The sequence below is a fragment of the Notolepis coatsorum genome (genome assembly GCF_963971535.1).
Source record: "Notolepis coatsorum genome assembly, chromosome: 1".
NCBI classification, from domain to species: Eukaryota; Metazoa; Chordata; class Actinopteri; order Aulopiformes; family Paralepididae; genus Notolepis; species Notolepis coatsorum.
Genome location: NC_140165.1, coordinates 298,610,398 through 298,634,574, shown reverse-complemented (window position 1 = coordinate 298,634,574; position 24,177 = coordinate 298,610,398).

Below are 24,177 nucleotides of genomic sequence, written 5' to 3'. Positions count from 1 at the left end.
CCGGTCAGGATGCTCTCTACAGCTCCTGAGTAGAAGGACTGGAGTATCTTCCCCGATACTCTGAACTTCCTTAACTGTCTCAGGTGGTAGAGACGCTGTTTCGCCTTCTTTACTACTGTGTCTATGTGTGTTGACCATGTCAGGTCCTTGTCAGGTCCATGTCGTGTCACAGGGTTGAGCGTTATGGAACCCTTGTTAGGTGCATTGTATTCTGCACTGTCGTAATGGCTTACGGCCGTGCCGACCTGTACGCGCCCGGTCTCGTCGGATCTCGGCCGCTGTGCGGGTTGGTCTTGGTTGGTACTTGGTTGGGTGACCTCCTGGGAATACCGAGTGCGGGGTGCTGGGGCTGGTCTTCCATTTTTACGCTCTTCTCTTGCGCTTGGCACAGAGGGGCCTGTTGGGGTGGTTTTAACCTCCTCGGGGGACCCTGTGCCCCCCGTATCACCGGGCCCGGTCCGGGGTAATGTTCGTTGACCCGTAGGCCCGGGATAGCCCTGTTGGAAACCAGAACGCGGGCTGCGGCGGTGCCGCAGGTGTGTTTTTGGGGTTTCTTTCCTGAGGGGTTATGGGACCAACCATTGCATGGGGTAATGCCTGGGTGGTTGGTTCTCTGGTGTGTTGCTGCAGTGTCAACTCCCGGTTCTCCGGTTGAGGGTGCCCCTGCACGTTCATGACGTCTGCCGATCGTATGGGCCTTTTCTGTGGGCAGCTGTCAGGATGGCCGAGTGGTCTAAGGAGCCAGACTCAAGGTGAAACTTCCATAGCAATGGGGCTTCTGGTCTCTGAATAGAGGCATGGGTTTGAATCCCACTTCTGACATGCTGTTTAAAGGCTTGGTTATGCGACAACGCCAGCATACGCCCCTTCCGCCGGGGGCGGCTGTGTTCAGCTGTCCTTCTGGCGCCTGCCTCGTCCGCAGTCTCCAGGCTTGGGTTGACAGCCTGTTGCCTGGTCTTTTTTTCCCAGTGCACTGCCTGCTTCCGTTGGTTAACTCTTGTGTGTTACGACCATGCTGTCTGCCTGTTGCAGGGCCTGTGTTCCAGGCGGTGTACTGTTGGGGAGGACAGGGCCCGCTCGGCTGAGGGGCCTTTGTCCGAATACGCTGGCGATGTGGGGGGCGGGGTCACTAGGTGCCCACCTGGTGGGGTCTTGATGCTGGCATCATGGACTTCTCCGGGCCCCCATTCCAGGGAGTCCAGTCCTTTTGGTGGGTCTGGGTCTTCCTTCGCGCTCCGCTGCTACGGCCTTGCCACGGGGTTGGGTTTGCCCTTGATCCCGTGATTCTGGGGGCAGTAACGAGGTTGTTTCCTACGTTCGTTCCCGGGTGGCATGCGGGTTGTGCGTGGGTGTAGTCGTGGGGTCAAGCCACGGTCTGCTCACCCTGTGCGTTGAGTTGCTTGAGTGCCTCTTCGTGCGGTCGGGTCCGTCGCCCTCTCGGTAGACCTCTAATAGGGAGGGTGCCCTCCATTAGGGGGGGTCGGGGGGGCTCGGCCCTCCCTGTTCTGTTGGTTGTGGGGGGCCTTCAGCGGGGTGTATTTGTCAGCCAGCGGCTCCGCTTGGCCTCCCTTTGTGCAGTGTGATGCCAAGCAGAGCCCCTAACGGAACAGAACGTTAGGTTATAGCTATAACCAAGTTCTGTTAGTTAGGGGTGACGCTTGGCATCAGATGGCCGCTGCAGCCCTTGACCTCACCTTGTGGTGAAAGCTTGGGAAGGAGGAGAGCAGGTGACCACACACCTGCTTATGAAGGTAAGCTGATGAGGGGTGTGGTCAGACTAATACTGGTATTAAAGGTACATTTGTGGAATTTATTCAGTGCGCGTGCACGTACGCGAGGGAGTGCAGTGTGATGCCAAGCGTCACCCCTAACTAACAGAACTTGGTTATAGCTATAACCTAACGTTATAGGCCCTGACACGTCTATGCTTTTACCAACGCGTTTGTGTTTCCGGGTTCCCGTTTTGCGCTCTGATTGGCCAGGTCATGTGACATGTGCGCCAATCGTGGGACGGCAAGTTCTGCGCCTATTTCCGGGTCGAACAGCCTGCAAACTACCTAACGCCTAGTTTATCACTGGTTAAGCTTAGGCGACTCTTTCGAAGTTGGTTAAGGTTATAGTTTGGAATCAGGGCAGGCGTTCTATCGCCATGCTCTAAGACAAACTCTAACCTTAACCAACTTCGAAAGAGCGCCTAAGCTTAACCAGTGTAGAAACTTGCGGTCCCACGATTGGGCGTACATGTCACATGACCTGGCCAATCAGAGACGCGGAAACACGAACACGTTGGTAAAAGCAATCAGGCGGCCCTGATTATCGATTGGCGTTTCTTTCCTATGCACGCTATATTAAAAATCCAAAAATTCAAATGTATATGATCGGTATACATTATGCTTCATCATGCGTGAAGGAAAGGGGGGGGGGGTCGTTTATAATTCCTTGATCGTCAGTAACGGCTTTATTTAGTATGGGTTGATATATTGATCAGATGGTTTGCAGTGAAATGAATAAACAATCGGGCTGAAAATAACGTTACTGTCTCTTAACGTTCGCCGATGAGACTGGAGGAAAAATATCCCAATTATTTGACGCCGATCTCCTAGATCCATTTCCGGTTTGTATGGCGCAATAAACGCTGACATCATATCGATTATTGAGTTTAGAAAGCGATCCAAATGCACTATAGTGTTTGTCTGGATCCACGTAACAAGATATTACTGCCGGAGGGATTTCCTCGATGCACCAGCGCCACTTCCGGTTTTGGCGAGAGTGTAACTCGCCCGACCATCCACCAGGCGGCGGTATTGAGGCGTTACAATCTCATACAGGGTACCGCTGCAGTCTGGAGGGAGACTGGATGAATTATGAATGCCATGGCGAAAATGTTTTATATTGATCCCAAAAACGACTTACGTCATTGTTGGCGTTCAACGCATGGCGGGCAAAAACGGCGTAAGTCGTTCTTGGCGACCAATGTGTTAACGTGCGGTTTCGTTTTGTGGTAAACAAAACGTTGACGTCATCGGACTTTAAAAAAATTTGTTTCATTACCGAAAATTGGCACCGTTGGATCTCACGTGAATCGATACACGGTAGTACCGACGTGTTTCGGTCGGGACCCTTAACACATTCCCTGCCATAACTTATATCCATCAATATAGCCAGTCTGCCACCACTGTAAGCCTATGGAGATGTTCACCTTCTTTGCAGGGCTATAACTTTTTAAATTGTATTGCTAAATTTAAATTACTATGGCCCATTCAACATCGATTATCTATCGTTCAGGATGTAGGAACGTTATACTGCCTCCCCTTAACCTATTGTGTGTATTGCCGTACTGGGTTGTACCCTTTCTGCAGTCTGTTGGGTAAACTTTTTCATTCATTCATTCATGGAGTTGATTGCATCTCGCCCCTCTTGTCGTTCCCCTGGGCGTCTTGGGGATTCAATATGGTGGTCTAAACGGCCTATTGTTGATGTGGGTATGTCAAAACGCACACATAGTGCTAGCTCAGGATGTGCTTTTGGGGCATTGGCTGACTGGCGCGCCTTGATTGCTTGGGGTTGAAACAGCGTTTTTATGAAGCAATTGGGATGGGGGTTTTTTCCTCTTCCGACACCCTGTGTGGTTGTCGATGGGTTCCCGTTCATGTCAGGGGATGATGACGGAATGGGTCTGGACATATGGGGAAGGGTCTCACGCCCTAGGGGTGGGCCACCGGGCGCGGTTCATACCGACACGTCTGGGTGGCGCCTTCTTTTTATGTTGGGATCAACACGCATATCTGCCCCTTCTCCTGGGGTTGGCAGGTCGGCGTGATTAGGGCACGGGACTGGTTCTGGTCGCGCTGGTCCAGATCAGTTGCACCCGTTGTCCGCTGGGGATGCAGATCTGCTGTTCTGGTACCCTGAGGGACTTGGGGTTTTTTCAGGGGGAAAAATGCTAGGTCGGTCCGGGTGTCAAGTCAAGTCAAGTCAAGTCAAGAGTTTTAATTGTCACGGCATACAGGTATACAATGAAATGCGGGTGGTCTTGCCCGCAACGATGTGCAATACAGTGGTACATATAATAGAATCAAAAGAAGAAAACAACATTGTGCAGTAACAGGTAGCAGGTAACATGGAGTGACATCTCGGTATCTGTACATAGTTATTTACAGAGCATGTGTGACATGCTAGTTAGCTTTGGTAGTGCAATACACTGTTCCTGTTATTCTAATTTAAAGTGTCCTTTCCTTTGGCCATAAGTGTGCGTGTGTGCGACATGAGTGTGTGCCCGCTCATGTTAAAGTGTTAAGTGGCTGCTCGTGTGTGAGCGTGCACAGTGTGCGTGTCGTGTGTGTGTTCATGTGTGCTTGTGTGTGGACAGTTCAATGTTCTGAGCACTCAATGTTCATTGTTCATGGCTCTGATGGCCTGGGGGAAGAAGCTGAGCCTAAGCCGCTCTGTCCTAGTAGCTGGGGTTCGCAGGCGTCTGCCTGACCTCAGCAGCTGAAACAGGCTGTTATTGGGGTGGTGAGGGTCTTTCATTATCCTGCAGGCTCTGGATTTGCACCTCTTGTTGTATAGAACCTGCAGGGGGGGTAGTGCAATACCCGTGGTACGCTCGGCTGAGCGCACCACTTTCTGTAGGGCCTTCTTGTCCTGTGCCGTGCTGTTTCCATACCAGGCAGTGATGTTTCCGGTCAGGATGCTCTCTACAGCTCCTGAGTAGAAGGACTGGAGTATCTTCCCCGATACTCTGAACTTCCTTAACTGTCTCAGGTGGTAGAGACGCTGTTTCGCCTTCTTTACTACTGTGTCTATGTGTGTTGACCATGTCAGGTCCTTGTCAGGTCCATGTCGTGTCACAGGGTTGAGCGTTATGGAACCCTTGTTAGGTGCATTGTATTCTGCACTGTCGTAATGGCTTACGGCCGTGCCGACCTGTACGCGCCCGGTCTCGTCGGATCTCGGCCGCTGTGCGGGTTGGTCTTGGTTGGTACTTGGTTGGGTGACCTCCTGGGAATACCGAGTGCGGGGTGCTGGGGCTGGTCTTCCATTTTTACGCTCTTCTCTTGCGCTTGGCACAGAGGGGCCTGTTGGGGTGGTTTTAACCTCCTCGGGGGACCCTGTGCCCCCCGTATCACCGGGCCCGGTCCGGGGTAATGTTCGTTGACCCGTAGGCCCGGGATAGCCCTGTTGGAAACCAGAACGCGGGCTGCGGCGGTGCCGCAGGTGTGTTTTTGGGGTTTCTTTCCTGAGGGGTTATGGGACCAACCATTGCATGGGGTAATGCCTGGGTGGTTGGTTCTCTGGTGTGTTGCTGCAGTGTCAACTCCCGGTTCTCCGGTTGAGGGTGCCCCTGCACGTTCATGACGTCTGCCGATCGTATGGGCCTTTTCTGTGGGCAGCTGTCAGGATGGCCGAGTGGTCTAAGGAGCCAGACTCAAGGTGAAACTTCCATAGCAATGGGGCTTCTGGTCTCTGAATAGAGGCATGGGTTTGAATCCCACTTCTGACATGCTGTTTAAAGGCTTGGTTATGCGACAACGCCAGCATACGCCCCTTCCGCCGGGGGCGGCTGTGTTCAGCTGTCCTTCTGGCGCCTGCCTCGTCCGCAGTCTCCAGGCTTGGGTTGACAGCCTGTTGCCTGGTCTTTTTTTCCCAGTGCACTGCCTGCTTCCGTTGGTTAACTCTTGTGTGTTACGACCATGCTGTCTGCCTGTTGCAGGGCCTGTGTTCCAGGCGGTGTACTGTTGGGGAGGACAGGGCCCGCTCGGCTGAGGGGCCTTTGTCCGAATACGCTGGCGATGTGGGGGGCGGGGTCACTAGGTGCCCACCTGGTGGGGTCTTGATGCTGGCATCATGGACTTCTCCGGGCCCCCATTCCAGGGAGTCCAGTCCTTTTGGTGGGTCTGGGTCTTCCTTCGCGCTCCGCTGCTACGGCCTTGCCACGGGGTTGGGTTTGCCCTTGATCCCGTGATTCTGGGGGCAGTAACGAGGTTGTTTCCTACGTTCGTTCCCGGGTGGCATGCGGGTTGTGCGTGGGTGTAGTCGTGGGGTCAAGCCACGGTCTGCTCACCCTGTGCGTTGAGTTGCTTGAGTGCCTCTTCGTGCGGTCGGGTCCGTCGCCCTCTCGGTAGACCTCTAATAGGGAGGGTGCCCTCCATTAGGGGGGGTCGGGGGGGCTCGGCCCTCCCTGTTCTGTTGGTTGTGGGGGGCCTTCAGCGGGGTGTATTTGTCAGCCAGCGGCTCCGCTTGGCCTCCCTTTGTGCAGTGTGATGCCAAGCAGAGCCCCTAACGGAACAGAACGTTAGGTTATAGCTATAACCAAGTTCTGTTAGTTAGGGGTGACGCTTGGCATCAGATGGCCGCTGCAGCCCTTGACCTCACCTTGTGGTGAAAGCTTGGGAAGGAGGAGAGCAGGTGACCACACACCTGCTTATGAAGGTAAGCTGATGAGGGGTGTGGTCAGACTAATACTGGTATTAAAGGTACATTTGTGGAATTTATTCAGTGCGCGTGCACGTACGCGAGGGAGTGCAGTGTGATGCCAAGCGTCACCCCTAACTAACAGAACTTGGTTATAGCTATAACCTAACGTTATAGGCCCTGACACGTCTATGCTTTTACCAACGCGTTTGTGTTTCCGGGTTCCCGTTTTGCGCTCTGATTGGCCAGGTCATGTGACATGTGCGCCAATCGTGGGACGGCAAGTTCTGCGCCTATTTCCGGGTCGAACAGCCTGCAAACTACCTAACGCCTAGTTTATCACTGGTTAAGCTTAGGCGACTCTTTCGAAGTTGGTTAAGGTTATAGTTTGGAATCAGGGCAGGCGTTCTATCGCCATGCTCTAAGACAAACTCTAACCTTAACCAACTTCGAAAGAGCGCCTAAGCTTAACCAGTGTAGAAACTTGCGGTCCCACGATTGGGCGTACATGTCACATGACCTGGCCAATCAGAGACGCGGAAACACGAACACGTTGGTAAAAGCAATCAGGCGGCCCTGATTATCGATTGGCGTTTCTTTCCTATGCACGCTATATTAAAAATCCAAAAATTCAAATGTATATGATCGGTATACATTATGCTTCATCATGCGTGAAGGAAAGGGGGGGGGGGTCGTTTATAATTCCTTGATCGTCAGTAACGGCTTTATTTAGTATGGGTTGATATATTGATCAGATGGTTTGCAGTGAAATGAATAAACAATCGGGCTGAAAATAACGTTACTGTCTCTTAACGTTCGCCGATGAGACTGGAGGAAAAATATCCCAATTATTTGACGCCGATCTCCTAGATCCATTTCCGGTTTGTATGGCGCAATAAACGCTGACATCATATCGATTATTGAGTTTAGAAAGCGATCCAAATGCACTATAGTGTTTGTCTGGATCCACGTAACAAGATATTACTGCCGGAGGGATTTCCTCGATGCACCAGCGCCACTTCCGGTTTTGGCGAGAGTGTAACTCGCCCGACCATCCACCAGGCGGCGGTATTGAGGCGTTACAATCTCATACAGGGTACCGCTGCAGTCTGGAGGGAGACTGGATGAATTATGAATGCCATGGCGAAAATGTTTTATATTGATCCCAAAAACGACTTACGTCATTGTTGGCGTTCAACGCATGGCGGGCAAAAACGGCGTAAGTCGTTCTTGGCGACCAATGTGTTAACGTGCGGTTTCGTTTTGTGGTAAACAAAACGTTGACGTCATCGGACTTTAAAAAAATTTGTTTCATTACCGAAAATTGGCACCGTTGGATCTCACGTGAATCGATACACGGTAGTACCGACGTGTTTCGGTCGGGACCCTTAACACATTCCCTGCCATAACTTATATCCATCAATATAGCCAGTCTGCCACCACTGTAAGCCTATGGAGATGTTCACCTTCTTTGCAGGGCTATAACTTTTTAAATTGTATTGCTAAATTTAAATTACTATGGCCCATTCAACATCGATTATCTATCGTTCAGGATGTAGGAACGTTATACTTTTTCATTCAAACATTCATACAAAAATACCTTCTAGAATATAAGTATGTTTTTATCGTTTTCTGCAGTAATTCCTAGAACGTGAGTTATAGGCCTAAACGCCTATATAGATTATCGATTGCCGTTTATTCCCGATACACGCTATATTAAAAAATTCAACTGTATATGATCCTATACGTTATGCGTCATCATGCACGGAGGAAAGGGGGGGGGGGTTCGTTTATAATTCTGTGATCGTCAGTAAATGCTTTATGTAGTATGGGTGATATATTGATCAGATCGGTTTGCAGTGAAATGAATAAACAATTGGGCTGAAAATAACATTAGCGTCCTCTTACCGTGCGTCAAAGAGACTGGCAGTGAAATATCCCAAGTATAGGACGTCGATAGCCTAGGTCCATTTCCTGTTTGTATGTCGCAATAAACGCCGAAATCATATCGATTATTAAGTTTATAAAGCGATCGATATGTACTATAGTATCTGTCGGGAGCCTTGCAACAATGTCTGATGGCCGGATGAATTTAATCGAGGCACACCTCCCACTTCCTGTTGTTCGAGTGTAACTCGCCCGACCATCCACCAGGTGGCGGTATTGAGCCGTCGTTGTATTGAGCCGTAGGGTCCAGCTGCAGCGCCGGAGGTGTATATATGAATTATGAATGTCATGGCGAAATCTGGCGGTCAAAGCATGGCGGGCAATAATGTGTTACAGCGTGGATGGCGGTGGATGTGTTAAAAGTACAGAATTTGGTACCCATCCCTATCCAGTACTGAAACGGTTCAGTACGGATACGTGTACCGTTACACCCCTATAAGACACACAGCGTCTTTCTGGCCTTCACCGGGCGGCTGATACGTGTGCAGATGGTAAGACACACAGCGACGCTCTAAGGAGGATCCTCTGTGGCTCACTTCCATTAATGTGCTAATGAACGGCTGCTAATTTCATCAGCTAATGTGCTGTGACACAGTCTCCAGACTTGGCCTGTCCTCCCCCAGCCCAGCCTGTTCTCCCCCAGCCCAGCCTGTCTGCAGAGTGAGATCCCCCCAGAGTTACCTGAGAGGAGGCAACGGTGAAGACGGTAAGGACTCCTCCCACACGAAAATTAACCACAGTAAAAACCAATGTATTGCAATGCCTATCTTCACACTATATAGATTTACCACAGAAATATGATTTTCAGAAGATCGGGGGGAAAAATTGGAGTAAAATTTGAATATTTTTTTTATTCAACAAACATGACCATGTTCACATCTTTTTTTTTTAAATTGAAACCGAAGCCAGTCCAATAGCCGGTTGCAATGTTTGCAAGGCGGACGTTCCACGTGAAGGAAAGAACAGAGCTGCGTTCAACATGACCAATCTAATACGCCACCTGAGAAACAGCCACAAACAACAACGAGAGCGAGCAAAGGAATGGGGGAGGCGGCTGGTGCTTTGCCAAACAGCTGTATTGGAGCAAATCATTACGTAAGTCGAACACTGTGAATGTATACTAACAGGGGAGGAAACTAACTTTTTGGCTTACCAGCCAACTGGCGAGTATCTGATTTTTTTACCAGACAAACTGATTTTTTACCAGCCAAAAAAAATCGCTAATTGTGATAATTACTTCTTTGTATGTCTTCGTCTAAATTGATTTTCAATCATAGTAATAATCACACCGTGTCTCTACTCTTTAAAATATTTATTAGCATAAAACATTAATAACAGTCTCTACTCTTCACAATATTAGCATAACACATATTAACATGAAAGAGGGATCTATTCTGGACTGGGTTGGGCTGAACTGGGCAGTGAAAGATGCTGGGTTGGACTGGGTTGGGCAGTGAAAGAAAAAAACCGAAGTATGTTGTGAAGTGTATAGATAGATAGATGTGAAATGTATAGATGTAGCAGTACTGTCTATCTGTATGTCGTGTATGTCATATGTTATGATGAATTGAAAATGGGGGACCCTGATGTAAACAAGACAAAAGTCTTTCTCTGGTCTGCATCCCCTTAACAATTGTGTGTATTGAGCCGTACTGTATTGTACCCATTCTGCAATCTGTTAATAACGTTTTCAATCAGTCAATCAAGTTAACTTTGAACCTCGGTTGTCAAGCCACGTCAATGTTGTGTATGAATGCATCCGAGTGTTCACTGTGCCTTTAAGATGGCATGGTGGCCTTACGACAGTGCTGTGAAGTACCGTCAAGTGTTGTGGTAACGTCAGTTGGGTTGGTCTGCTGTTGTGCACTGGTTGAGCTAGCCCCTTTCGTGACTGCGATGTGCAAGCCAGGGGCTTTTGAGCATGAAATAAAATGTCTAACCTTACGTCGTAGTCCGGTGCGCAATAGACTAACATACACCTCTGTAATTTAAATGTGTCCTTGCCTTGGACTCGAGAGTTGTACTAGGGTTGGATGCAGTTACCCGTTGCTCAGTCTGTCTGTTTTCCATCTTCTGTGTTTAACGTTATCTGTTTGCGAGTGCTTCCTTGACTGATGGCCAGTACCATGGGACTTTTATTCAACATTCTATATTTCCGCGGGTTGGCCAGTACTGCAGGAACTTTTATTAAACATTATATATGTCCGCGGGTTGGCCAGTACTGCGGGAACTTTTATTAAACATTATATATGTCCGCGGGTTGGCCAGTACTGCGGGAACTTTTATTAAACATTATAATGTCCGCGGGTTGGCCAGTACTGCGGGAACTTTTATTAAACATTATATATGTCCGCGGGTTGGCCAGTACTGCGGGAACTTTTATTAAACATTATATATGTCCGCGGGTCTTGTGCAGTGCTCTCGTGGCACTGTCAACTCGCCAGACTGGCGAGTGGTCTTCATGAATCACTCGCCAAACGTAAAAAATACTCGCATTTGGCGAGTAAAGTGGCCTAATTTCCTCCCCTGTATACTAATGTGCAAACAGATTGAAACTTTGAATATTTCTCGTATGAAGCACATTCTCAGGGGCTCAGGGTGAATGTAATGTGAGCCACCGCGCTCGAGGGGCTATTGAGGCAACAGAGGGGCTTGTCTCACGTCGCCAGTTTCTGACAAAAATGCGTCAAATCGGTTACTAATGTGAAAGATCGGATCGGGAAAGATCGGTATTGGCAGATACTCAAAATCACATGATCGGGATCGGATCGGGAGCAAAAAAATTCGATCGACACATCGCTTGCCTGACCGCAGCAGTTAAAAGAGGCAGTTGTTCGGGTGGCTCGAGTCCTTAATAATTCCCTTCCCCTTGCACCGCTTGTTGTAAATGTTCTGGAGGGTGGGAAGCCCCCCTCCAATTGTGCGTTCGGCTGAACGTGTCACTCTTTGTAGTCTGCTACGGTCTTGTGCAGTGCTATTCCCAAACCAGGAGGTGATGTTGCCGGTCAGGATGCTCTCTATTGTACATGAGTAGAAGTTCCTAAGGATCTTCTGACTGACTTGGAACTTCCTTAGGCGCCTGAGGAAGTAGAGGCGTTGTCGTGCCTTCTTCACAACACTGTCAATGTGTGTGGTCCATGTCAAGTCCTCGGATATGTGGGCTCCGAGGTACTTGAAACTGTTCACTCTCTCAACCGGTGCCCCGTCGATGCTGAGGGGGCTGTAGTCCTTGACCCCCGACCTCCTGAAGTCCACAATCATCTCTTTTGTTTTGCTGACGTTCAGCTACCTCCAACCCAGTCAAGGAGTAAGCTGGAACAACTGTCTCTTGCCCCATGGTGCTCAACATGAAGTTGGTTCTTCTGCCTGTAATATTCAGCCTCTGCATTAGATGTTCCGAGCAGAATGTGGATGAGCTACCAGGGTCTAAGAAGGCGTAGGTTTGTAATGTTTCCGTTTGCTGCTTTCACACTTACAGGGAGAATGGCTAACACACACCGGTCCTTACCGGCCCCTGTATGTCCACATGTTTGCAGTGAAGTTGGTTGATTATTGGATGGTTCCTTTAACTGTCCTGGAGAAGATGGTTGCTTTTTGATGTGAAGCACGGTGGGGTGAGTTTGACAAACTTTGCATATCAAGCGCCTTTCGCAATCTCGGCTCATGTGACCGACACATAAGCATGCAAAGCAAACTCCCTCTTCCCTCAGAAAGTATATTTTCTCCTTGTGTCTCTTCTCATGAAGTTGTTTGCACTCCTCCAATGAGTGACTGCGACCACAGAAAAGGCATCCAGCTCTCCTAGCCTTCACGGGTAGGGTTTAAATAGACCAGGTAGGCAGATACAACGATGCATTGGAACAGTAACCCCGCCCGCCCGTCATTGTGAAACGGTCGGTAATGTGGTAGGACCTCCACAAGCAGTATTTGGAATGGCGATCAGATAATTGGATTATTTCTTTTGCATTACATCAGATACAAGGTAAGAAGAACACTATATATAAATTTGATCGTTGATCTGATATTTATTTCTACCCCGATCGACGCTGTCTCTGTGTATGTATGTGTGGCTGTGTCCGTTGGTGGCAGCAGGGGGGGCGCGCCGGTCTAAACCACATTGCATGCTTGCACGAGGAAGGATAATAATGATGATCTAGCGTTGATTTCAGGAAGATTCGATAATCAGGAGAAAAATTACAACGTGTTTAGTGTATTCCACTAAAACGCTATTATTGCGTCTTTCTCTGGAATTACTCAGAAGCACCCAAAGTTATATTCATATTCAAAATCGTGGATTAAGCAATGGCGCAGAATGAGTTAACATATTGATACTTGTGTGCCTAAATATCAGTATAAGTACTGATAAATAAATACTGATAGGTACATAGCATTATGCCACTTTCAGTGCTGCTATACATGAACACATGAAACTCACTCCCCTCCTCCATCTGAAAAATTTAACGGGAGGGGATCTGGGGGAGATAGCATGAACCTTTGCGCGTGTTGCGCTCTCCCAGTGAAACTCATAGTGGTCAGGTGAAAATAAGTGGCTGATATCGGAGGAGGCATGTGGTAGTCTACACCCTCCCCAGACCGACAGTAGGGCAGTGCAACGACCAGTAAGGGAATTGGCATAATGAAAATTGGGGGATGGGATAAAAAGGTAGAAAGGCAAAAAATAAATAAAGATCTAACCATTTTGTTCTTGGCTAGGTGCAATTTGCATCTAGGAAACAAGTGCTTAAGTATAAGAGAGGGATGGACAGACAATATGGGCAAATCTGTCCCCTAGCGGAAACAGAGGATTGATAGTTTGTTATCAGACACCAGCTGGGAGACTTGCCCTCCTGGTCAGTAAACCATCCCTTGAATAGAAGACAGGTGGAGAAGCAATTAGCTAATTAATGAGCAATGAAAATGGATGCTTCTCTAAGCATTTGTATACACCAAACGACACAGAACCACATTGCCCAGCATATTGTTGGCCAATGTGCAATCGATAGGAAACAAATTGGACGACATCAGAGCAAGGATCCAATTCCAGAGGGACATTCGGGATTGTAACGTCCTCTGTTTCACAGAAACTTGGCTGAGTCCAGATGTCCCGAACCACGCAATAGAACCGGCAGACCATTTCTTCGTTCTACGAAAAGACCGGACGGCATTAGAGTCACTAAAGAAGAAAGGAGGCGGCATCGCCTTCATGATAAACAAGGAGTGGTGCGATTTAGGCAACACAAAGGAAATGTCTAACCACTGTTCCCCAGACCTGGAGTTTATCACGATAAAATGTCGACCCTTCTTCCTCCCAAGAGAGTTAACGTCCATCATCCTCATCGGAGTGTACATTCCACCACACGCGAACACTGAGGTCGCACTTTCAAAACTTCACGACGAGGTAAACAAACTCCAGGCAGCTAACGTTGACGCGGCCATTTTGGTCTTGGGGGATTTCAACAGCGCGCGTCTTAAAAAGGTGCTGCCGAATTTCTATCAGCATGTGACCTGTCCCACCAGAGGCGAGAACATATTAGACCATGTATACTCGCAATTTAAGAATGGGTACAAGTCACAGGCTCTTAGTCCATTCGGTAAAAGCGATCACGCTGCAATTTTTCTTTTGCCTAAGTACAAACAGTGTCTCAAGCGAACGCCGGTGGTCTCGCGAGAGGTTAAACGTTGGACCGTGACGTCAGTAGAGTCACTCCAAGCAGTGCTGGGAAGCACAGAATGGAGTGTACTCCGTGATAACACAGCCAATATTAACGAATACACCGAAACGGTGATTGACTATGTCTGTACTCAGGTAGAAGTAATAATCCCCACCACCAAAATTAATATCTACCCAAACCAAAAGCCCTGGGTAGACAAATCCGTCCGTGAGGCTCTGAAAGTGCGCACATCAGCATACAACACCGGGCTGGTGACAGGCAACATGGAAGAACACAAGATGGCAAGATACAACGTCAGGAGAGCAGTAATAGAGGCAAAACGGCGTTACAGGGATAAAGTTGAACTTCAGTTTGAACAGGCTGACTCTAGAGGCATGTGGCAGGGCCTCAGAACAATGACAGACTACAAAGGAACCCCCCTCAAACTGAACAGTGACATCTCCTTAGCAAATGATCTCAACTCCTTCTATGCGAGGTTTGAGGCTGTGAATAACAACACCAGCCTACAAACCACGGCAATGGGGGGGGGGGGGTCTGCTGATGGAGACTCAGTGTTCAGGGTAACAGAGCATGAGGTGAGACGGATCTTTAAAAAAGTGGATATCAGGAAGGCAGCAGGACCGGACGGCATCCCCGGCCGCGTCCTAAAAGTCTGTGCCGACCAACTGGCCCCGGTATTCACTGACATCTTCAACCTGTCCTTGGAACAGGCCGTCATCCCCACCTGTCTGAAGAAGTCCACCATCATCCCTGTACCCAAAAAATCTACGCCCGCTTGCCTCAACGACTACCGCCCTGTAGCCCTCACCTCCATAGCCATGAAGTGCTTTGAGAAGCTAGTGAAGGGCTACATCTGTTCCTCCCTCCCCATCAACCTGGACCCTCTGCAATTTGCATATCGCCCCAACAGGTCCACGGAGGACGCCATAGCCCATGTGCTGCACACAGCAGCATCACATCTGGACAAGAGGAAGGGGAACTATGTGAGAATGCTGTTCATCGACTACAGCTCAGCATTCAATACCATAGTCCCCTCCAAACTCATAGCCAAGCTCAGGGACCTGGGCTTGAACTATGACCTGTGCCAGTGGGTCCTGGACTTCCTGACGGGCAGACCCCAGGTGGTAAGAGCCGGCAACTGCACCTCCTCATCCATCACGCTCAACATAGGGGCCCCCCAGGGCTGTGTTCTGAGCCCCCTCCTCTACTCCCTGTACACACATGACTGCGTAGCACAGCGGAACAACAACACCATCATCAAATTTGCTGATGACACAGTAGTGGTGGGCCTGATCTCTGCCAACGACGAAAGGGCCTACCTGGAAGAGGTAGAGAACCTGTCACAGTGGTGTCAGGAGAACTGCCTCTCCCTGAACGTCAGCAAAACAAAAGAGATGATTGTGGACTTCAGGAGGTCGGGGGTCAAGGACTACAGCCCCCTCAGCATCGACGGGGCACCAGTTGAGAGAGTGAACAGTTTCAAGTACCTCGGAGCCCACATATCCGAGGACTTGACATGGACCACACACATTGACAGTGTTGTGAAGAAGGCACGACAACGCCTCTACTTCCTCAGGCGCCTAAGGAAGTTCCAAGTCAGTCAGAAGATCCTTAGGAACTTCTACTCATGTACAATAGAGAGCATCCTGACCGGCAACATCACCTCCTGGTTTGGGAATAGCACTGCACAAGACCGTAGCAGACTACAAAGAGTGACACGTTCAGCCGAACGCACAATTAGAGGGGGGCTTCCCACCCTCCAGAACATTTACAACAAGCGGTGCAAGGGGAAGGCTAAGAGAATTATTAAGGACTCGAGCCACCCGAACAACTGCCTCTTTGAACTGCTGCCGTCAGGCAAGCGATACCGGAGTCTTATGGCGAGCACAGAAAGACTCAGAAGGAGCTTCTATCCCCAGGCCATCAGGCTGCTAAACGAACAATAATCGCTAAACGAACAATAATCACTATGCAACAACCATCAAATGCACACAGCACACACACCCACACGCACACACACACTCACTCAAACAAACAACACACTGCAGCACCCACTCTCCACACTTTAGATCACACAAACACACTTACACTTTATATTTATTGATAAAGGATTTGCACTACAACTCGTACACCTACTGTGAATTGTACCTAAACTGCACCTTGTCCATTTATGCCTTGCACTATATAGTATTGTATATTAGTACACTGCACAGTATTGTATATTGTATGGTAACTACGTCTACGAACATTGTACATATGTCTAAACTGAACACTGTGACCTCTTTTTTTTTCTTCTAATTTTTACTATGTTTTTATTTCATACTTATCTTGTCATGCACAGTCTCTGGAGCGCAACAGTAAGAAGCATTTTGTACAAAAGTATTCTGTACTTCTGTATGACAACTATTAAAGAAACTTGAAACTTGAAACATTAGGCGCCCCGGAGGTCACATAGAAACCTGTCCAAAGATTTGACAGGCAAACTTTTTTTTTTTCAAAAACTAACATTACTACTTTTGGGGTGTCAATCTAAACTGCATACATTGATACAGTGTGTGTATGTGTGTGTGTGTGTGTGTGTGTGTGTGTTCATTGTTAAACCACACAAGCACATATAAATAAAATATTTTATAACCTACACTTGCAGTTAGGCCGCCTGCCCGTAACAAGCCAAGAAATATATTATCACTGACTAACAGGGGGGATCTGTGCCCTCAACACAAACTCTATTGAATGGAAGACAAACTACACTCAGCAGATTATTCCTTCATGTCATCTCCTCCTGTGTCCACTTCCTGCCAATATGCCTGGCTGCCCTTGTCCCCCTGCCACATACAGCCAATGGAGCATCACACAGACAAATAGAAAACTCTTAGTACCTGTACAAAACGCCGTATCCACTCACTCTGATGAAGACTGCACTAAGCTACAGTATGGCCACACTGAAGAGAATCAGGTGTTACAGACATATAGACACCACCAGATACAGTAAATGTCAGTGTGCTTCCTGACACCAAAATCAAACGCAGTGACAGAAATGCCAGCGATTTTAACAATGCTGATCTTGCTAACATTCGTAACAATTATTGTATCTCCATAGGTGAAAATCTCTCTAACAAAATTAGACAACCAGAGGGGTGCTACTTTCAGACAATATCTTCAAAGCAATTCATTGAATTCATAATTTTCGATGCCATCTGACAGAAATGCAGTCTCAAAAAACATTATGAATATGAAAAGCTCCCATACAGCTGGCACAGATGGCAACTGTAGTAAAATTCTCAAAGCTATTGTGAATTAAATTGTGGAGCCACTCGTTTACTCTATCCATCTATCTCTCTCTATATCTCTCTCTCTCTATGTTTTGGGGTTGTGCCTAAAATGAGAAAGATTGCTAGAATTGTTCCAGTCTTTAAGCCTTGTGATAAAAATTATATGCACAACTACCGACCTGTATCTATATAGACCTCTCACGGGTGACATTATTTTCTGGCTGATTCTGTGTCTTCAGTCGTTGCTGCAGCTATAGGAAAATGAATGGACTATTAATAGATCACTCCTAGCTTCGTTTGTGGTTCATGCAGCTGTGGTCCCGTGAACAAAGCCTTCTCAGAGAGCTGCACTGGCTTCCCCATTGCCGCACAAAACCGCTTCGAGGTTCTTGACCTGGCATACCGTCTAGGGAGGGGAACAGCTCCCTTCTACTTCCAGTCAATGGTCTCTAACTACACACCCTCAAGACCCCTACGCTCTGCATCTTCTGACCGCCTAAGACCCACTCCTATTCGGGCTCCTGGGAGGTCATCAAAACGAAGCAGGCTATTCTCGGTCCTCGCTCCACGATGGTGGAATGAACTTCACACCACAGTCAGGACAGCCGGAACCCGCCCAATTTTCCACCGTTGACTAAAAATACACTTCTTCAATCAAAATTTAAAAAAAAAATAAGAAAAAAGACTAATCTTCTTACCGTCTTGTACTATTATGTACTTTGTTAAATAATCCACTATGCCTATACTACTACTTACTATGCTAATATCTCTACACCCTGAGTGCATATTTATACTACTAAGCACTCGGTGTAGCCTTTTAAGTTTTCAGACTAAACACTGCAGATCAAATATGACTCAAGATACAGCAATAGCATAGCAATCTTACCGTTAACATTTTTGTCAGAAACAGCTTGTAGGTTAAACTTTAGGTAGAAAATAGAAGATTTACACGCAAGCCGGCATCTTACACACACATTTTATCAAGATACAGTATCTTCACACACACCGCTTTTTTCGTCGCATAACAAACCCACATTGCACGCTGCACCTGCGTCTGGGAGATTGTTGCTAACGTCTTTGGTTGAGACGGTATTTACCATGTTTACCAAAGTGCGGTAATCAAAAGCGGTTTAAACGCAGTCTAACACAGGCATTCTCAAAGTCCGGACTCCGGTCCAGATCCGGTCCGAACCACAACTGTCTCTGGACTCTGAGCAAATTATACTTTTCATAATCTGTATTATCTGTATTATCTGCGAGACAGCGCCAATTCTCCACTATCTCAACTGCAAGCAGCGTCTCTGTCTGTGTGTGTCTGTCTACTCTGCTTTGGTCCAATCACATTCCCCCACCCACAGTCTGCGAATCAGAGGCAGAGTAGGGCGGGTCTTCATGGCATGCTTGGTTGTCTCTGAGCGACCTGGGGCAGTGTAGCGCATATGTTTATATATATCTATGGTGTAGCGTATGGGTTAGTGGGGCTCCGTCGTGTCGAGTCGACTACACTTATGCCCCTTTTCCACTGCATGGTACCTACTCGACTCTACTCTACTCTACTCTACTCTGCATTTTCGGTTTTCCATGGGGTACTTTTTGGGTACTTTTTGGGCACTTTTTTAGTCCCTGCTCTGTCGAGGTTCCAAGCGGGTAGAAGTGGTACCAGAAAAGTCACGTGAAACACTGCAGACCACTGATTGGTCAGAAGAGAGACATGTCACTTGTTGGAGCGTCTGAACAAAAACAGAAAGCCGCCATCTTTATTTAGCCTCGCGTAGAATTTCATTATGTCTGCAGCAGGAACAAGTGCAATAAACAAAAAAGGATACAGTCACTGTGTATTCTGCCTCATTTATTGTTTAAACAAAACCGACATCAACACAATTTGCCACCGAGCGGAGAGTTTAGTCTCACAAAAAGATCGCTGATTTGTTAAGCTTGTTGTGCTTGTTGTGCTAATGTGCTAGCATGGCTATCGTACATAGCGTGATCAATATAACTCGCTATTGATTGTTTGTACTAGTAACGTTAATGCTAGTAGAATAGACACAACCGGTTATTACCTAATGCTAACGTTAGCAGATAGACGTGAGGTAACGAAAGCTTGTTGTTAGCCTAATGCTAATGCTAACGTTAACGTTAGCAGATACACGAGAGCCTAGGTAACGTTAAAGCTTGTAGAATAGACACAATGAGAGGTAGCGTTAGCAGAATAGACACAACGAGAGTCTGATAATAATTCACTGGCTTCCCCATTGCCGCACAAAACCGCTTCGAGGTTCTTGACCTGGCATACCGTCTAGGGAGGGGAACAGCTCCCTTCTACTTCCAGTCAATGGTCTCTAACTACACACCCTCAAGACCCCTACGCTCTGCATCTTCTGACCGCCTAAGACCCACTCCTATTCGGGCTCCTGGGAGGTCATCAAAACGAAGCAGGCTATTCTCGGTCCTCGCTCCACGATGGTGGAATGAACTTCACACCACAGTCAGGACAGCCGGAACCCGCCCAATTTTCCACCGTTGACTAAAAATACACTTCTTCAATCAAAATTAAAAAAAAAAAATAAGAAAAAAGACTAATCTTCTTACCGTCTTGTACTATTATGTACTTTGTTAAATAATCCACTATGCCTATACTACTACTTACTATGCTAATATCTCTACACCCTGAGTGCATATTTATACTACTAAGCACTCGGTGTAGCCTTTTAAGTTTTCAGACTAAACACTGCAGATCAAATATGACTCAAGATACAGCAATAGCATAGCGATCTTACCGTTAACATGAGAGGTACACAATGAGAGGTAGCGTTAGCAGAATAGACACAACGAGAGTCTGGTTAATGTTGTTATTGATTGATTGATTGATTGATTGAAAACTGTGTTTTACTCTGGGCTTGCGCCAAGCCCTCGCGGACATAGCTATGCTGGAGCTCATGCTGTACACCAGCGGCCCGCCTCCCCACACGGAGAAACTGAGTACTTAGTACCTGCAGTGGAAAAGGAACGAAGTACCAGGTACCTAAAGCGAGTAGAGTAGAGTAGGGTAGAGTCGAGTAGGTACCATGCAGTGGAAAAGGGGCATTAGTAAGTAACTTACTCTCATGCTTGCTCGCACACACACATGCGAGCGCTCTCTCACGCTCGCACACGCGCATGCTCTCTCTCTCACACTCGCACACACACACATGCTCTCTCTCATGCTCGCACACAGACGCTATCTCTCGCTTTCCAAAGCGTCCCCGGTCAGAGTGTGAGGATTTAGCGTTCTGAGGCGATCTTTGTAAGTACTGATTTGAGTCTGTTAAACATCGTTGTTGGGCCTATTATATAATTCGTTATGTTTCTGACAATTTATAGTGTTTGTGAGATGTTTTTGAGGAGATTTTGTTAATATTTTCCACTCCAAAATCATGTTTCAAAAGCAGTGTGGCAATGCTAGAATTTAGCCAGAAAAGTATGTCTCTCCCCCGCGACCACGACGGATCCTTTACGTATCTTATTCAATCTGACAATGTTTTCAAATACTGTATTTGCTGTTATTTGTTTATTCATTACTGGGTCATATTCTATATATAATATATTTAATTTTATCATCCCAGAACGGAAGTTGTGTGTGATTGGGTCGGCGCAGCCAGATATGCCCGGACATGACGCTTTTACTCGGCTGGCAGTGATTAGCCTACCTAGTCCCGACTTAGCTGCAGCCTCCTCGTACCTGGCTCGTTGCTAGCATTCAGCTAGCCCAACAACCAGCCCCGCAGTCAACATTGTTGTCCCAGGGAAGGAGCTTGGAAAGAGGCAGAGAGTCATGGTGGAAGACAAGGCTCGAGGAAGAGAACGGGGTAAGTTTGAATAAAAATGTTAACGCACACATTATTTATGTAATAATTTTATGTGTAATAAAATAAATTAAAAAAAAAAGTCAGGGTCTAAATAATAATAATCTATTTTTCGTGAGATTTAGTTTCATTCATTCATAACTTTTGAACAATATTATTACAAATAATAATATTACAAACTATTTCTAATCTGTCAACTGCCAATAAGATCGACTAGATATCAAATTTTTCTTATCCCATGTAAGGAAAGTGCTTGAAAATTCATTTTTATCATCAAGTAAAATTTCAACAAGTTCAACGTAAACACACTGTATACTTTAAATACTGTCTGCTTAGTGTATGGGACCCTATTCTCAAGCTTCATATAGCCAGTGATGTACCTGAACGCGTTCGTATTTTGGGGGCGAACGTGAACTGAACGTACTGTATATCCGCTAAATGAACGTAATTGAGAACGTGTTCATTCTCAGCACTGTATAACGGCGTTCAAAAGTGCGTTAATTCTCAGCACTCTATTATAACAGCGTTCAAAGGTGTGCCAGATTTCATATGCCTTTCAGCCGAAAACCCTCTTAAAACACACCGTAAACAGGCTTCAAAATAATGTGGAAAACCACCCAATCTGGCAACGCGCCTGTCACCCCCTGGCTACATCATCAGACTCCTCCTCACAACAAACAGTGGAACCGCGGAATCGGCTAGCAGAAGCCGAGAGCTGCAGCAGCACTCGGCTCAGAGTCAGACTCTATACCTCTACGACGTCGGCGTATGAGCATTTAAAAGAGTTTAACGTTAAAGTCAGTACTGACTCAGACGGAACAAATCTAACGTTTGTCTGTAAACTTTGTCCACCCGGTTTGAAGAAGCAAGTCCGTAGATCGACGACGTCGACAGCAAACCTTAAACGGCACATTGAGAATAAGCAAACGTCCTGTTTTTGATTTCATAATAAAGACAATTCAAGCTAAGTTTTTCCTCATGTTTTTGAAAATATACTGTAGAGATGAAAGCTGCAGCTGCCACTAGTGTGGACTGAATGGGCGGCAGCAAAGCGTTATGGAAATGCCAGTATTCCGATTGCTGTCTGTGGTTCAATCATTTTTACAAATAATAGCTCGCAGCAACGTATTGAAAAAAGAACTAACAAAATGGACCGTTCAATATCTCCTTTATGTTCGAAATGTCAAACAGATCTGGGTACCTACTATCACTAAGTGTTTATCCAGGTTCTGGGGGGCCAAGTGGCACGTGAGTTAAGCGACATTTTCAAGGTGAAAATAAAGAAGGATCCAGGAGCTTTCTTACTGGGACTCCCATCAAAGGAAATTCATTTGACACCCTTACAACTCAAACTATTTGATAAACTTCTACTTTCAGCTCGGAAATGCATTCTGATAAACTGGATTAAGGATAAGCCTCCATCTATACAAATGTGGTATAGAGAGATCTTTGGTGTGCTACCCCATGAAAGACTGTGCAATGCATAGAGGCAACGACGCTTCCTTTCAGGAGGTGTGGGCCCCACTATTAGACTATTTTCCTGCTGAAATTTCTCGGATCCTTCTAAAGGCCCAATGCCCCATTGTATGGACAGACCTAGGATAGAAAAAATATATATATATGTATGTCTACATGTGAATGGGCTCGAGGCAAGTGCAATACTGTACAGTGCCTGTCTTGGTTTGCTTTCCTTTTTGCTTGTTTTTCTTTTTGTTTTGTTTTTGCTTGCTTATGCAGAGAAACTTATTCATGCTTTTGTATCAAGTCGGCTTGACTATTGTAATGCACTGTTCACTGGTCTTCCCAAAGCAACCATTGGGAAGCTTCAGCTTATCCAAAACTCTGCAGCTCGATTACTAACTCATACAAGGAGAAGAGAACATATCACTCCAGTCCTGGCCACTCTGCACTGGCTTCCAATAACTCATAGAATTGATTTTAAGGTCCTTTTCCTAACATATAAAGCTCTTAATGAGCAAGGCCCAAAATACATAGCAAATTCCCTAGTTAGTTATCTGCCCTCAAGAACGCTACGGTCATCCACTACAGGTTTACTAGACACGCCCAGAAACCAAAAAAGGATAGGAAGTATGGCATTTGCCAACTATGCCCCAAAACTATGGAACACACTACCAACACACATCAGAAACGCCAGCTCTATACACATTTTTAAAGGAAAATTAAAAACGTACCTGTATACAGTCTAGCTTACAAATAGTTATGGCTTGGAAAAACCTGATGGATCCATGAGGCTAGGATAAGCCTTGTGGACCCAACTTTTTAGATGAAGGAACGGGTACATACGCACACAATACACGACCACTGATGGATCCGTAAGGCTTGGAAAAGTCTTGTGGACCCAACTCTTTAGATGAGGGAACGGGTACGTCATACGCACACAAGACGCGGCCACTGATGGGTCCATGGGACTTGGTAAAGCACTATGGACCCAAACTCTGGCCACTGACCACATGAGGGAACAGGTACATACGCACACAATACACGGCCACTGATGGATCCATGGGACTTGGTAAAGCACTATGGACCCAACTATGACCACTGATAAAAACGTAACTACACTAGCGTTATAAGAGCTAATCATTGCTACCTACCATACAAGTGCATTGGTTTCGTGCACTTCCGGTTGCTACTGAGCGGACATGTTTGTGCGGACCTGTTCTCCCAAACTGGTAAGCAAATGACTGTTTTTACGTTATTTTCATTTTTACGTTACTATTATTATTATAATTTTTTTTTAAACATTGATCTTAACTGATCACTGTGACTTTATTGCTTTTATCGTTATATATGCCTATATTTGTGTACAGCACTTTGAGCTACATGACATGTATGAAAGGTGCTTTATAAATACTTACTTACTTACTTACTTACTTACTTACTTACTTACTTACTTACTTACTTACTTACTTACTTACTTACTTACTTACTTACTTACTTACTTACTTACTTACTTACTTACTTACTTACTTATGGTGTGGATGATGGCATAGATGAACTGGAGGAACCCAC